This window comes from Triticum dicoccoides, chromosome 2A (assembly GCF_002162155.2).
Source record: "Triticum dicoccoides isolate Atlit2015 ecotype Zavitan chromosome 2A, WEW_v2.0, whole genome shotgun sequence".
Taxonomy (NCBI): domain Eukaryota; kingdom Viridiplantae; phylum Streptophyta; class Magnoliopsida; order Poales; family Poaceae; genus Triticum; species Triticum dicoccoides.
Window position 1 is genome coordinate 195,560,213 of NC_041382.1, and position 15,580 is coordinate 195,575,792.

Below are 15,580 nucleotides of genomic sequence, written 5' to 3' on the forward strand. Positions count from 1 at the left end.
GGGGCAGGGGGCACCCTAGAGACACAACAATTGATCATTGATCTCTTAGCCGTGTGCGGTGCCCCCCTCCACCATAGTCCACCTCGATAATATTGTAGCGGTGCTTAGGTGAAGCCCTGCGTCGGTAGAACATCAACATTATCACCACGCCGTCGTGCTGATGAAACTCTCCCTCAACACTTGGCTGGATCGGAGTTCGAGGGACGTCATTGGGCTGAACGTGTGCTGAACTCGGAGGTGCCATACGTTCGGTACTTGATCGGTCGGATCGTGAAGACATACGACTACATCAACCGCGTTGTGCTAACGCTCCCGCTTTCGGTCTACGAGGGTACGTGGACAACACTCTCCCCTCTTGTTGCTATGCATCGCCATGATCTTGCGTGTGCATAGGAAATTTTTTGAAATTACTACGTTCCCCAACAGTGGCATCTGAGCCAGGTTTTATGCGTTGATGTTATATGCACGAATAGAACACAAGTGAGTTGTGGGCGATATAAGTCATACTGCTTACCAGCAAGTCATACTTTGGTTCGGCAGTATTGTTTGATGAAGCGGCCCGAACTGACATTACGCGTACGCTTACGCGAGACTGGTTCTACCGACGTGCTTTGCACACAGGTGGCTGGCGGGTGTCAGTTTCTCCAACTTTAGTTGAACCGAGTGTGGCTACACCCGGTCCTTGCGAAGGTTAAAACAGCACCAACTTGACAAACTATCGTTGTGGTTTTTGATGCGTATGTAAGAACAGTTCTTGCTAAGCCCATAGCAGCCACGTAAAACTTGCAACAACAAAGTAGAGGACGTCTAACTTGTTTTTGCAGGGCATGTTGTGATGTGATATGGTCAAGACATGATGCTAAATTTTATTGTATGAGATGATCATGTTTTGTAACCGAGTTATCGGCAACTGGCAGGAGCCATATGGTTGTCGCTTTATTGTATGTAATGCAATCGCCCTGTAATGCTTTACTTTATCACTAAGCGGTAGCGATAGTCGTAGAAGCATAAGATTGGCGAGACGAAAACGATTCTACGATGGAGATCAAGGTGTCGCGCCGGTGACGATGGTGATCATGATGGTGCTTCGGAGATGGAGATCACAAGCACAAGATGAGGATGGCCATATCATATCACTTATATTGATTGCATGTGATGTTTATATTTTATGCATCTTATCTTGCTTTGATTGACAGTAGCATTATAAGATGATCTCTCACTAAATTTCAAGATAAAAGTGTTCTCCCTGAGTATGCACCATTGCCAAAGTTCGTCGTGCCCAGACACCACGTGATGATCGGGTGTGATAAGCTCTACGTCCATCTACAATGGGTGCAAGCCAGTTTTGCACACGCAGAATACTCAGGTTAAACTTGACGAGCCTAGCATATGCAGATATGGCCTCGGAACACTAAGACCGAAAGGTCGAGCGTGAATCATATAGTAGATATGATCAACATAGTGATGTTCACCATTGAAAACTACTCCATTTCACGTGATGATCAGTTACGGTTTAGTTGATTTGGATCACGTGATCACTTAGAAGATTAGAGGGATGTCTTTCTAAGTGGAAGTTCTTAAGTAATATGATTAATTGAACTTAAATTTATCATGAACTTAGTACCTGATGGTATCTTGCTTGTCTATGTTTGATTGTAGATAGATGGCCCGTGCTGTTATTCCATTGAATTTTAATACGTTCCTTGAGAAAGCAAAGTTGAAAGACGATGGTAGCAATTACACGGACTGGGTCCGTAACTTGAGGATTATCCTCATTGCTGCATAGAAGAATTACGTCCTGGAAGCACCGCTGGGTGCCAGGCCTGCTGCAGGAGCAACACCAGATGTTATGAACATCTGGCAGAGCAAAGCTGATGACTACTCAATAGTTCAGTGTGTCATGATTTACGGCTTAGAACCGGGACTTCAATGACGTTTTGGACGTCATGGAGCATATGAGATGTTCCAGGAGTTGAAGTTAATATTTCAAGCAAATGCCCGGATTGAGAGATATGAACTCTCCAATAAGTTCTATTGGTGCAAGATGGAGGAGAACAGTTCTGTCAGTGAGCATATACTCAAGATGTCTGGGTATAATAATCACTTGATTCAACTGGGAGTTAATCTTCCGGATGATAGCGTCATTGACAGAATTCTCCAATCACTGCCACCAAGCTACAAGAGCTTCGTGATGAACTATAACATGCAAGGGATGGATAAGACGATTCCCGAGCTCTTCGCAATGCTAAAGGCTGCGGAGGTAGAAATCAAGAAGGAGCATCAAGTGTTGATGGTCAACAAGACCACTAGTTTCAAGAAAAAGGGCAAAGGGAAGAAGAAGGGGAACTTCAAGAAGAACAACAAGCAAGTTGCTGCTCAGGAGAAGAAACCCAAGTTTGGACCTAAGCCTGAAACTGAGTGCTTCTACTGCAAGCAGACTGGTCACTGGAAGCGGAACTGCCCCAAGTATTTGGCGGATAAGAAGGATGGCAAGGTGAACAAAGGTATATGTGATATACATGTTATTGATGTGTACCTTACTAGAGCTCGAAGTAGCACCTGGGTATTTGATACTGGTTCTGTTGCTAATATTTGCAACTCGAAACAGGGACTACGGATTAAGCGAACACTGGCCAAGGACGAGGTGACGATGCGCATGGGAAATGGTTCCAAAGTCGATGTGATCGCGGTTGGCATGCTACCTCTACATCTACCTTCGGGATTAGTATTAGACCTAAATAATTGTTCTTTGGTGACAGCGTTGAGCATGAACATTATATCTGGATCTTGTTTGATGCAAGACAGTTATTCATTTAAATGAGAGAATAATGGTTGTTCTATTTATATGAGTAATATATTTTATGGTCATTGAGGGAGTCCTGGATTAGGGGGTATCCGGACAGCCGGACTATAATCTTTGGCCGGACTATTGGACTATGAAGATACAAGATTGAAGACTTCGTCCCGTGTCCGGATGGGACTCTCCTTGGCGTGGAAGGCAAGCTTGGTAATACGGATATGTAGATCTCCTTCCTTGTAACCGACTCTGTGTAATCCTAGCCCCCTCCGATGTCTATATAAACCGGAGGGTTTAGTCCGTAGGACACAACAACAACAATCATACCATAGGCTAGCTTCTAGGGTTTAGCCTTTCCGATCTCGTGGTAGATCAACTCTTGTACTACCCATATCATCAATATTAATCAAGCAGGAGTAGGGTTTTACCTCCATCGAGAGGGCCCGAACCTAGGTAAAAACATCGTGTCCCTTGTCTCCTGTTACCATCCACCTAGACGCACAGTTTGGGCCCCCTACCCGAGATCCGCCGGTTTTGACACCGAGATTGGTGCTTTCATTGAGAGTTCCTCTGTGTCGTCATCATCAGGCTTGATGGCTCCTTCGATCATCGTTAGCGACACAGTCTAGGGTGAGACATTTCTCCCCGGACAGATTTTTGTATTCGGCGGCTTTGCACTGTGGGCCAATTTGCTTGGCCATCTGGAGCAGATTGAAAGCTATGCCCCTGGCCATCAGGTCAGATTTGGAAGCTTAAACTACACGGCCGACATCCGCGGAGACTAGATCTTCGACGGATTCGAGCCCTTCCCAAGTGCGTCGCAGTGTCACGATGGGCATGATTTAGCTCTGCCGCCGGACAATGTTCAGGAGATCGCACCTGCAACCGCTCTGACCTTCAATTCGGAGCCAATTGCGCCATCCATGGATGGGTGGTTGGACCCTGCCACAGAGGCCGCAGCCTCAACGATGACCGAGCCGAATACCAGCCTCGCCCTTCGCGAGGCCCGCGACTCCAGATTGCCGGACTCTCCTCCAAACTCCAAGCTACCCGTGCCCCTGCCAATCGAATCCGATTGGGCGCTGATCATGGAGTTCACCGCCGCGGATATCTTCCAGCACTCGCCCTTCGATGATATACTGAATTCACTAAGGTCTCTCTCCTTGTCAGAAGAGTCCTGACCGGATTATGACCGGCAGGATTGGGATGCGGATGACGAAGAGATTCGACGCCCAGCCACCACCCACTTCGTAGCCACTATCGATGATTTGACCGACATGCTCGACTTCGACTCCGAAGACATCGACGGTATGGACGACGATGTAGGAGATGAACAGGAACCAGAGCATACAGGGCACTGGACAGCCACCTCATCATATATATATATATATATATATATATATATATATATATATATATATATGGTGGATACACCCAAAGAAGGCAATGACGACGGGACAACGGGGGAGGACCCCTCCAAGAAGCAACCCAAGCATCGGCGTCAGCGGCGCCGCTCTAAGTCCCGCCAAAGCAAAAACGATGATACCGGCACAGGAGATATTAACACTCCAGACAGTGCCGAAGACAATTCCCTCTAGCAGGATTCAGCGCAGGAGGATGGAGAAGCCAGCCCTCCTGAGAGAGCGGTAGACAGAGAGGTAGAGGATGATAATTACATGCCTCCCTCCGAAGACGAGGCAAGCCTTGACGACGATGAATTTGTCGTGCATGAGGATCCCGTCGAGCAAGAGTGCTTCAAGCGCAGGCTTATGGCCACGGTAAGTAGCCTTAAGAAAAAGCAGCAGCAGCTTAGAGCTGATCAAGACCTGCTAGCTGACAGATGGACTGAAGTCCTTGCGGCCAAGGAATATGAACTCGAACGCCCCTCCAAGAGCTACCCAAAGCGCAGGTTGCTACCCCGATTAGAGGAGGAAGCATTAAAACCCATCCCCAGTGTATGAGGCAGCTGATCGGCCACCTCGTGGCCGCGATAGAGAGGCTTCTCGGCCCACAGCTCAAGCCGCACCCCGGCGTCACTCAAAAAATACCAAGGTATGGGGAAATGCGCTGGACCTGCAAGACATATTGGAGGACAAAGCAAAGCAAACAAGATCGATCTACGGATCGCGAGGGCGCCCCACTGTCGGTGTCAAAACCAGCGGATCTCGGGTAGGGGGTCCCGAACTGTGCGTCTAGGCGGCGGTAATAGGAGACAAGGGACACGATGTTTTTACCCAGGTTCGGGCCCTCTCGATGGAGGTAAAACCCTACTCCTGCTTGATTAATATTGATGATATGGGTAGTACAAGAGTAGATCTACCACGCAATCAGAGAGGCTAAACCCTAGAAGCTAGCCTATGGTATGAATGTATGTTGTCCTACGGACTAAAACCCTCCAATTTATATAGACACCAAAGAGGGCTAGGGTTACACATAGTCGGTTACAATGGGAGGAGATCTACATATCCGTATTGCCAAGCTTGCCTTCCACGCCAAGGAAAGTCCCATCCGGACACAGGACGAAGTCTTCAATCTTGTATCTTCATAGTCCAACAGTCCGGCCAAAGGTTATAGTCCGTCTATCCGGACACCCCCTAATCCAGGACTCCCTCAGTAGCACCTGAACCAGGCTTCAATGACGACAAGTCCGGCGCGCAGATTGTCTTCGGCATTGCAAGGCGGGTTCCTCCTCCGAATACTCCATAGAAGATTTTGAACACAAGAATTGTGTCCGGCTCTGCAAAAAAAGTTCCACATACCATCATAGAGAGAGAGAGAGTATCGTTCTCACAAGTCCAATCTGCTGACGTATTCTGTAGCATGTCATCACACCGCAGCCAAGCCTTCATTTGAATCGTTTTTTACTGTCCCACCTTAGCGCGTTTTGTGAGGCGGTTTCCTTGGCACGTCTTGTCAAAGCAGAGATCGTGTCCCCTTATCACGGGATTCTCATCAATACGGACGTGGGTAACCCAACCGTGCCATTGATTACGGCTCTTGGGGGATAAGCGATTTTTACCAGGCTGGTGGGGACGCATAGTGTCGTCCGCCCATATAAAGGGATAAGGATTCACCTTTTCATCCACGCCTTCTTCCTCCTTTGCTCATCCATTTTCGCACACTCGAGCTCCAGTGCCCAAGTCCGCATTTCCCACCTCAACCTTCTCCAACCATGTCCGGAGCGGGTGGCAGGTGGATGGTTTCCTCCATCATGGAGGGACACATCAAGAAGCCGAGGAGAGTCGGATACCTGTCCGACGACATTGCGCACCAGCTCCCAGATGAGGGACATCTGATCCCCACCCCTAGGCCCCATGAGAGGGTAGTGTTCCTTACCCATTTCCTCCGCGGACTGGGATTCCCTCTTCACCCATTCGTCCGGGGGCTCATGTTCTACTACGGCATGGATTTCCACGATCTGGCCCCGAACTTCATCCTCAACATCTCGGCGTTTATCATCGTGTGCGAGGCCTTCCTCCGCATCAAGCCCCACTTTGGCTTATGGCTGAAGACTTTCAATGTCAAGCCGAAGGTAGTGAGCGGCCGCCAGGCGGAGTGCGGAGGCGCCATGGTGGGCAAGATGCCAACGTCACATGGCTCGAGGGCTCGTTCATGGAGACCATAAAGGGGTGGCAATCGGGGTGGTTCTACATCACCGAGCCACGCGACCCTGAATGGGCAGCGGCTCCCGAGTTGCGATCTGGCATCCCCACGCGGCTCACCTCCTGGCAAGAGAAGGGCCTGTCTTGGGGTTGTTCGGGAGAGCTGACCGGACTCCAAACATGTATCCAAAACATGGTGAGCAAGAAGCTCAAACTCGTCAACGTAGTCCAGGTCATGCTCATCTGCCGGATCCTCCCGTGTCAACGACGGGCTTTCAACTTGTGGGAGTTCGACCCGGCCCAGCACCAAACTCTGAACATGCTCTTCGACAGAACATACGAGGATGCCTCGAAGGTGCTATTCAAGGGCGCCGATGTTTCCCCTCCCGCTTCCGAGGATCGCGGATTCTGCGCAAAGCGCCAAGCCAGCGCGGTAAGTTGTCTTACCTCTTACAGGATACTTGTTTATCATAGTTTTGACTCTACACGGGATCTAAGCTCCCATACCTTTGACAGGACTGGCAGGAGACGGCCGGACAAATCGATTGTCCGGCTCCTTTGCCCGAAGGCCCAGCAGACGCCCGCTTGGCGGAGCTGCTAGTTCTGGCACCTTACGTGGTGCTGGAGAAGAAGGCCACGGGAACCCGAAAGAGTTCCCGGAACCCGGTGGTGTTGGACTCATCATTCGATGACTCCGAGGCGCACTCCTCCCACAAAGATAAGGAGGAGGAAAAAGAGGCTTCTTCCCCTCCAGCAGGGGGAGAAAAGAAAAGGAAGGCCGCCCCAACTGGGGAGGCCGGAGGGTCCAAGAAGGGAAGGACCCTTCCTCTGGACTACTCCACCAACGCCGCCGACAGCGATGTGGAGTGGCCGCACAGGGCCAAGCCCCTGGTGAAGTCGTAAGTATTCGGACACCAGAGTGACTCATAGCGTTCCTTTATTGCACAGCTTCTCCTAACACCGAATATAATCATGCAGTCCGCCCCGAGCCCAACTCGACATATCATCGAGTGGTTCCTTGGATTCGTCGGATGTGAATAGCTTTTCACTTCCGACTGCTTCCTCCCCTCGCCCTACGGACAACGCCGAGGTGTTGTCCCAAAAGGTTCCAAGCCAAGGGGAGGTGGTCCTGGAGGCGCCGCAAGGCGACCTTCCGGATTGCGGGCAAAAAAGGAGCAAGGCTCCCAAGGGCTCCAAGTCCGGCCCTGGGCCGAACACCGCCCCCGAACCCTCAGTGGTTCCAAACTCCGGCAGGCGGCCCCCCACTAAGAAGGGCAAGCCTACCGCGCCGGTGACCTTCGTCCAACCGGAGGCACCGGATAACTTGCTGTAGGTGCTTAACGGCGCCTCCATCGACGAGGAGCACCGCACTATTATGAGTGCGGTGATCCAGAAAGTTCAGTCCGCCAAAAGCGGGCTGACTGAAGCCTGTGCCAGCCTTCTAACAGGCTTTGAGGTATGTAAAAAATATATGAAAATATTACCGCATAGACAATAGCCCCTAATGCTCTATTTGGTGTTCACAAAGAAAAGCCGAATAGAGGATCTAATAATAAACGCAGGAGTCTAACATAAATATGTCAATATGGGAATGCAGGCTACGCTGCTGACCTCTGCCGCATTGACCGCGGAGGTCGTTGTGTTGAAGAAGAGCCTCGAGCGGTCCGAGAAAGAGCTTGGCCTTGCCAAGAAGCAACTCGAGGAGAAAGAAGGTAAGTAATACCTTGTGTAAGTATATATATTAAAAAGATGTGGTTGCAAAAAATGACAGGATCATTGTGGCTATGTCAGGGGACACAAACGAGGTGGCTATCCTGAAGCAAGCGCTGTCCGAGGCCGAAGACAAAGCAGCCACGGAGCGCACCGAGCGAGGGAAACAGGAAGCGCGGGTGGAGGAGGTGCAGCAAGAGCTCTAGGCTCTCGTGAAGAAACACGAGGGTTTGGAGCTTGACTCAAAGACGCGAGAGTCCGAGCTCGCGGTGGCCCTCAAAAGCGCCAAGTCTTCCAAGGCCGAAGCCCAAAAATCCCTCCAGGAAATTGAGGCGATGAAGAAGATATCGGCGGGTAAGGCATTCAATATGCAAAGCAAGCATGTGATGGTGAATTACTTCTTACTTACCCGGGTCCGGAGCTCTCCAGGAGCATTCCCAGATTTGCCCCGCAGCGTGTCAGATGCCGCCACCTACTACCGGGCCGAGGAAGGGAGCTCGACGGAGAAGGTGTTCTGGTATCAGTATGCTGAGGTCGGACACCCGGTGCCCTTGAGCGACCAGCTGAAGCAAATGGTCGAGCTCCATAAGGTGGCCGAACAGGCCATGAAGGGCCTTATAGTCCGGCTGTGGCCTGGAGAGGCCATGCCTGGGAGCTACTTTGGGCTGGTGAGGCGGCTGGCGGATGCCTGTCCGTGGCTTGAAGTCATCAAGCGCTCCGTCTGCATCGAGGGTGCCCACAGGGCGCTTGCCCGTGTCAAAGTACACTGGGGCAAGATGGATGCTGAGAAGCTGGTGAAGGACGGGCCACCGCAGGGCAAGTAGCATCGCAACCCCGAGATGTACTATGAGGGCATCCTGAAGGGTGCCCGCCCTGTGGTGGATGAATGTTCCAAGGATGTAATTTTTGAGTGAACTCGCATTTGTGATCCTGTATGCTGAAAACTTTTTTCATACGCGCCATGCAACGCTTGTTTGAATTTAAAATATTACCTTCTGTGCGGCCATTTATTAAATATGTGAGATGGCGAGTCGTAGGCTTTTGCCCCCATGCCACGAGTGCTGGGGTGTTCGGGATAAACCTGAGCACTCTTTTTCCCATTCTTGGGTCCTTCAAGGGAGGTGCTCAGCACAACGAATAAGGCAATCGGACTATAATGTGTTATCACTCTCACTTAGCCAGAGAATTCTATAATTTTAAATTTTGGCGAAGCCCCTAGTGTTCGGAAGACCGAGTTCGGGGCGCTATACACGCCTAGGCCGGACAAAGCCGACTCCTCGCCCTAAGCGGCATAAGTCTTTAGGGACTCGAAAACCTCTCGAACAGCGACCAGCTCTCGCCCTATCATGACAGTCAGTTTTAGCTTTCTCTACTGAGGTGCTTAGCCCAGTTGAACCGGGGCACAATCACAGTAGTTCTCCTAGTGCTACCTTAGCCGATATAGCGGAACATAAGGTACCAAAACATGGGAGCCGGGCAAACCCAACTATTGACCAAAGACATGATTCGGAGATGATGCATATAATGCTATAAGTTCGGAGTGCCGCACTTGTGAAAGTGTTCGGACTTCTCACGCCATGTTACGGGGTGCTAGAGCCCCTGGTGTATTGGCCGTACCAAAGAGTACGGATGCTCAATGTCATGACTGAACATATATACATAAAAAGGAATGAATAGAGAATGCAATAATAGACTAAAGCTAAGCATTGTTTATTCAAAAAGGTGCATTAAAAGCAGAACGATACAAGTAGTGCGATAAGCAAGAGGTGGGACTATTTGTAATGTCCCCCTCTAGGGGCGGGATGCGGAATGGTATTTAAGACAGGTATTTTGCTCGTTATAGAGACCACCTGAGAGTTCCATGATACAACGTGCCTCCGGCCCCCCTGGTCCTTGCATTGTGTGTTCGGCGATTATATTGCCGGACAGGTTTTCCAGAGAATAAAGTCTTGGAAGAGAGAAAAAATAACAAAGTAGGGAGCCCCTGGTGCGGTTGAGCCGCGCTTTGGGGCGTGCCGTAGTCGTGCCCCTCCCCTGTGCCCATGGTATTTTCGATGCGTAATTGTGTACGCATGGCGTGTGTGCTGCCATTTGGATGGGGCTGGGGTAGGGGCCGTATTGCTATGTGAGCTCAGAACGTGCCAGGCGGTCCTGTTGCAGATTACTGCGGGCACGCTTGATGATGTCCAGACATCTGATCACCGGACTGGAGAATTGCCTTGATAGGCTGCTTTGCACTTCTACTGCAAGGGCCGTAGTGTGGTCCTCCGTTCGGAGCGAGCGCTCTGTATTTCCATTGACTGTGATGACCCCCCGAGGTCCTAGCATCTTGAGCTTGAGGTATGCATAGTGTAGCACCGCATTGAATTTAGTAAATGCGGTTCGCCCAAGCAGTGCATGGTAGCCACTACGGAACGGGACTATATCGAAGATTAATTCCTCGCTCTGGAAATTGTCCAGGGATCCAAAGACCACTTCCAGTGTGACTAAGCCTATGCAATGGGCCTCTACACCTAGTATGACGCCTTTAAAGGTTGTTTTTGTGGGTTTAATCCTTGAGGGATCTATGCCCATTTTGCGCGCCGTGTCCTGGTAAAGCAGGTTTAGGCTACTGCCGCCGTCCATAAGGACTCGAGTGAGGTGAAATCCATCAATGATTGGGTCTAGGACCAATGCGGCAAATCTGCCATGGCGGATACTAGTGGGGTGGTCCCTGCGACCGAAAGTGATCGGACAGGAGGACCATGGGTTGAACTTTGGGGCGATCGGCTCCAACGCGTAGACGTCCCTTAACGCATGCTTCCGCTCCCTCTTGGGGATGTGGGTTGCGTATATCATGTTCACCGTCCGCATTTGTGGGGGGAAACCCTTCTATCCTCTGTTGTTCGGCAGCCAGGGCTCCTCCTCGTCGTCGCTATGTAGCCCCTTGTCTTTTTGTTCGGCATTTAATTTGCCGGCCTGCTTGAACACCCTACAATCCCTGTTGGTGTGGTTGGCTAGCTTGTCAGGGGTGCCATGTATCTGACACGAGCGATCGAGAATACGATCCAAACTGGACGGGCCCGAAGTGCTTCTTTTGAATGGCTTTTTCCGCTGACCGGGCTTAGAGCCTCTGAATCTGGCATTAACTGTCGTGTCCTCCGTATTGTTGCTGTTAATGCGGCGCTTGTGCTTGTTGCGACGTGACCTATCATTCTTGTCCTTGGTATCCGAATTACCAGGGCTCTTTGACATGTTATTGCTGCGAGCCAGCCAGCTGTCTTCTCTCGCACAAAAGCGGGTCATGAGTGTCGTGAGGGCTGCCATCGATTTCGGCTTTTCTTGTACAAGGTGCCGGGCAAGCCACTCGTCGCGGATGTTATGTTTGAAGGCCGCTAGGGCCTTTGCATCCGGACAGTCAACGATTTGATTTTTCTTGGTTAGGAACCATGTCCAGAATTGTCTGGCCGATTCCTCTGGCTGCTGAATTATGTGGCTCAGGTCATCGGCGTCTGGTGGTCGCACATAGGTGCCCTGGAAGTTCTCGAGGAATGCGGCTTCCAGGTCTTCCCAACACCCAATGGATTTTGCTGGTAAGCTGTTGAGCCAATGTCGGGCTGGTCCTTTAAGCTTGAGTGGGAGGTATTTGATGGCGTGTAGATCGTCACCACGGGCCTTGTGGATATGAAGGAGGTAGTCTTCAAACCATACCGCAGGATCTGTCGTACCATCGTATGATTCAATATTCACGGGTTTGAAACCCTCTGGGATTTGATGATCCATTACTTCATCTGTGAAGCATAGCGGGTGTGCGGCGCCTCTGTATTGGGATATATCACGACGCATCTCGAATGAGTTTTGTCTATTGTGTTCGGCCCGGTCGGATTTACTTTTACTGTATCCGGCATGATGGCTCTCACCTCGTGTCGTGGGGTGCCCACGCGATCCATAGATAGATCTTGTTTGCTTTGCTTTGTCCCCCAATATATCTCGCAGGTCTAACGCATTTCCCCATGCCTTGGTGTTTTTTGAGTTGCACCGGGGTGCGGCTTGAGTTGTGGGCCGAGAGGCCTCTCTGTTGCGGCCGCGAGGTGGCCGGTCAACCGCTGGGGATGTGGGTTTAGATGCTTCCTCCTCTAATTGGGGTAGCAACCTGCGCTTTGGGTAGCTCTTGGAGGGGCGTTCGAGTTCGTATTCCTCGTCCGCAAGGACTTCAGTCCATCTGTCGGCTAGCAAGTCTTTATCAGCTCTAAGCTGTTGCTGCTTTTTCTTAAGGCTGCTCGCCGTGGCCATAAGCCTGCGCTTGAAGCGCTCTTGCTCGACGGGATCCTCAGGCACGACAAATTCGTCGTCGTCGAGGCTTGCTTCGTCTTCGGAGGGAGGCATGTAATTATCATCCTCTGCCTCTCTGTCTGCCGCTCTCTCATGAGGGCTGGCTTCTCCGTCCTCCAGTGCTGAATCTTGCTAGAGGCGGTTGTCTTCGGCACTGTCCGGGGTGTTATTATCTCCTGTGCCGGAATCACCGTTTTTGCTTTGGCGGGACTTAGAGCGGCGCCGCTGACACTGGCGCTTAGGTTGCTTCTTGGAGGGGTCATTCTCCGCTGTTCCGTCGCCATTGCCTTCTTTGGGTGTGTCCACCATGTATATGTCATACGACGAGGTGGCTTTCCAGTGCCCTATAGGCACTGGTTCCTGGTCGTCTCCTACATCGTCGTCCATACCGTCGATGTCTTCGGAGTCGAAGTCGAGCATGTCGGTTAAATCATCGACAGTAGCTAAGAAGTGGGTGGTGGGTGGGCGCCAAATTTCTTCGTCATCCGCTTCCCAACCTTGCTAGCCATAATCCGGCCAGGACTCTCCTGACAGGGACAGAGATCTTAGTGAATTCAGTATGTCCCCGAAGGATGGGTGCTGAAAGATATCCGCGGCGGTAAACTCCATGATCGGCGCCCAATCGGATTCGATCGGCAGGGGCGCGGGCTGCTCGGAGTCCGGAGGGGAGTCCGGCAATTTGGAGTCACGGGCCTCGCGAAGGGTATCCGGCTCGATCGCCGTTGAGACTGTGACCTCCATGGTGGGGCCCAACCACCCGTCCATGGATGGCGCGATTGGCTCCGAATTGAAGGCCGAAGCGGTTGCAGGTGCGACTTCCTGAACATTGTCCGGCGATAGAGCTAAATCATGCCCATCGGGACAGTGCGGCGCACTCGGCAAGGGCTCGAATCCGTCGAAGATCAAGTCTCCGCGGATATCGGCCGTGTAGTTTAGGCTTCCAAACTTGACCCCTGATGGCCAGGGGCGTATCTTTAAATCTACTCCATATGGCCAAGCGAATTGGCCCACAGTGCAAAGCCGCCGAATACAAAAATCTGTCCGGGGAGAAAAGTCTCGCCCTGGACTACGTCGCCAACGATGATCGAAGGAGCCATCAAGCCTGACAGTGACGACACAGAGGAACTCTCAATGAAAGCACCAATGCCGGTGTCAAAACCGGCGGATCTCAGGTAGGGGGTCCCGAACTGTGCGTCTAGGCAGATGGTAACAGGAGACAAGGGACATAATGTTTTTACCCAGGTTCGGGCCCTGTCGATGGAGGTAAAACCCTACTCCTGCTTGATTAATATTGATGATATGGGTAGTACAAGAGTAGATCTACCACGAGATCAGAGAGGCTAAACCCTAGAAGCTAGCCTATGGTATGAATGTATGTTGTCCTACGGACTAAAACCCTCCGATTTATATAGACATCGAAGAGGGCTAGGGTTACACAGAGTCGGTTACAATGGGAGGAGATCTACATATCCGTATTGCCAAGCTTGCCTTCCACGCCAAGGAAAGTCCCATCCGGACACAGGACGTAGTCTTCAATCTTGTATCTTCATAGTCCAACAGTCCGGCCAAAGGTTATAGTCCGGCTATCCGAACACCCCCTAATCCGGGACCCCCTCACCCACTACACGAGACGATAACCGTCACGCCGAATACAGTAAAAGTAAATCCGGCCGGGCCGAACACAGCAGACAAGACTCATTCGAGTTGCATTGTGATACAGCCCAGTATAGAGGCGCCGCATACCCCCTATGCTTCATGGATGAAGTAATGGACCATCAAATCCCAGAGGGTTTTAAACCCATAAATATTGAATCATACGATGGTACAACAGATCCTGCGGTATGGATTGAGGACTACCTCCTGCATATCCACTTGGCCCGTGGTGACGATCTACACGCCATCAAGTACCTCCCACTCAAACTTAAAGGACCAGCTCGACATTGGCTCAACAGCTTGCCAGCAGAATCCATTAGCTGTTGGGAAGATCTGGAAGCCGCATTCCTCGACAACTTCCAGGGCACTTATGTGCGACCACCAGATGCCGATGACTTGAGCCATATAATTCAACAGCCAAAAGAATCGGCCAGGCAATTCTGGACACGATTCCTAACCAAGAAAAATCAAATCGTGGACTGTCCGGATGCAGAGGCCCTAGCAGCTTTCAAGCATAACATCCGTGACAAGTGGCTTGCCCGGCACCTCGGTTAGGAAAAGCCGAAATCTATGGCAGCCCTCACGACGCTCATGACCCGCTTTTGTGCGGGAGAGGACAGCTGGCTGGCTCGCAGCAATAACATATTAAGAACTCTGGTACTTCGGATACCAAGGACGGCAACGGTAGGTCACGTTGCAACAAACATAAGCACCACAGCAGCGATAACAATACAGAGGATACGATAGTAAATGCCGGATTCAGAGGCTCCAAGCCTGGTCAACGGAAGAAGCCATTTAAACGAAGTACTCCAGGCCCATCCAGTTTGGACTGTATACTCGATCTCTCGTGTCAAATACATGGCACCCCCGACAAGCCAGCCAACCACACCAACAGGGATTGTTGGGTGTTCAAGTAGGCCGGCAAGTTAAATGCCAAAAACAAAGACAAGGGGCTACATAGCGACGACGAAGAGGAGCCCCGACCGCCGAACACTGGAGGACAGAAGGGGTTTCCCCCACAAGTGCGGACGGTGAACATGATATACGCAACCCACATCCCCAAGAGGGAGCGGAAGCGTGCGTTAAGGGACGTATACACCTTGGAGCCGGTCGCCCCAAAGTTCAACCCATGGTCCTCCTGTCCGATCACTTTCGATCGCAGGGACTACCCCACTAGTATCCGCCATGGCGGATTTGCTGCATTGTTCCTAGACCCAATCATTGACGGATTTCACCTCACTCAAGTCCTTATGGACGGCAGCAGCAGCCTAAACCTGCTTTACCGGGACACAGTGTGAAAGATGGGCATAGATCCCTCAAGGATTAAACCCACAAAGACGACCTTTAAAGGTGTCATACCAGGTGTAGAGGCCCATTGCACAGGCTCAGTCACACTAGAAGTGGTCTTAGGATACCCGGATAATTTCCGAAGCGAGGAGTTAATCTTTGATATAGTCCCATTCCGTAGTGGCTATCATGCACTGCTCGGACGAACCGCATTTGCAAA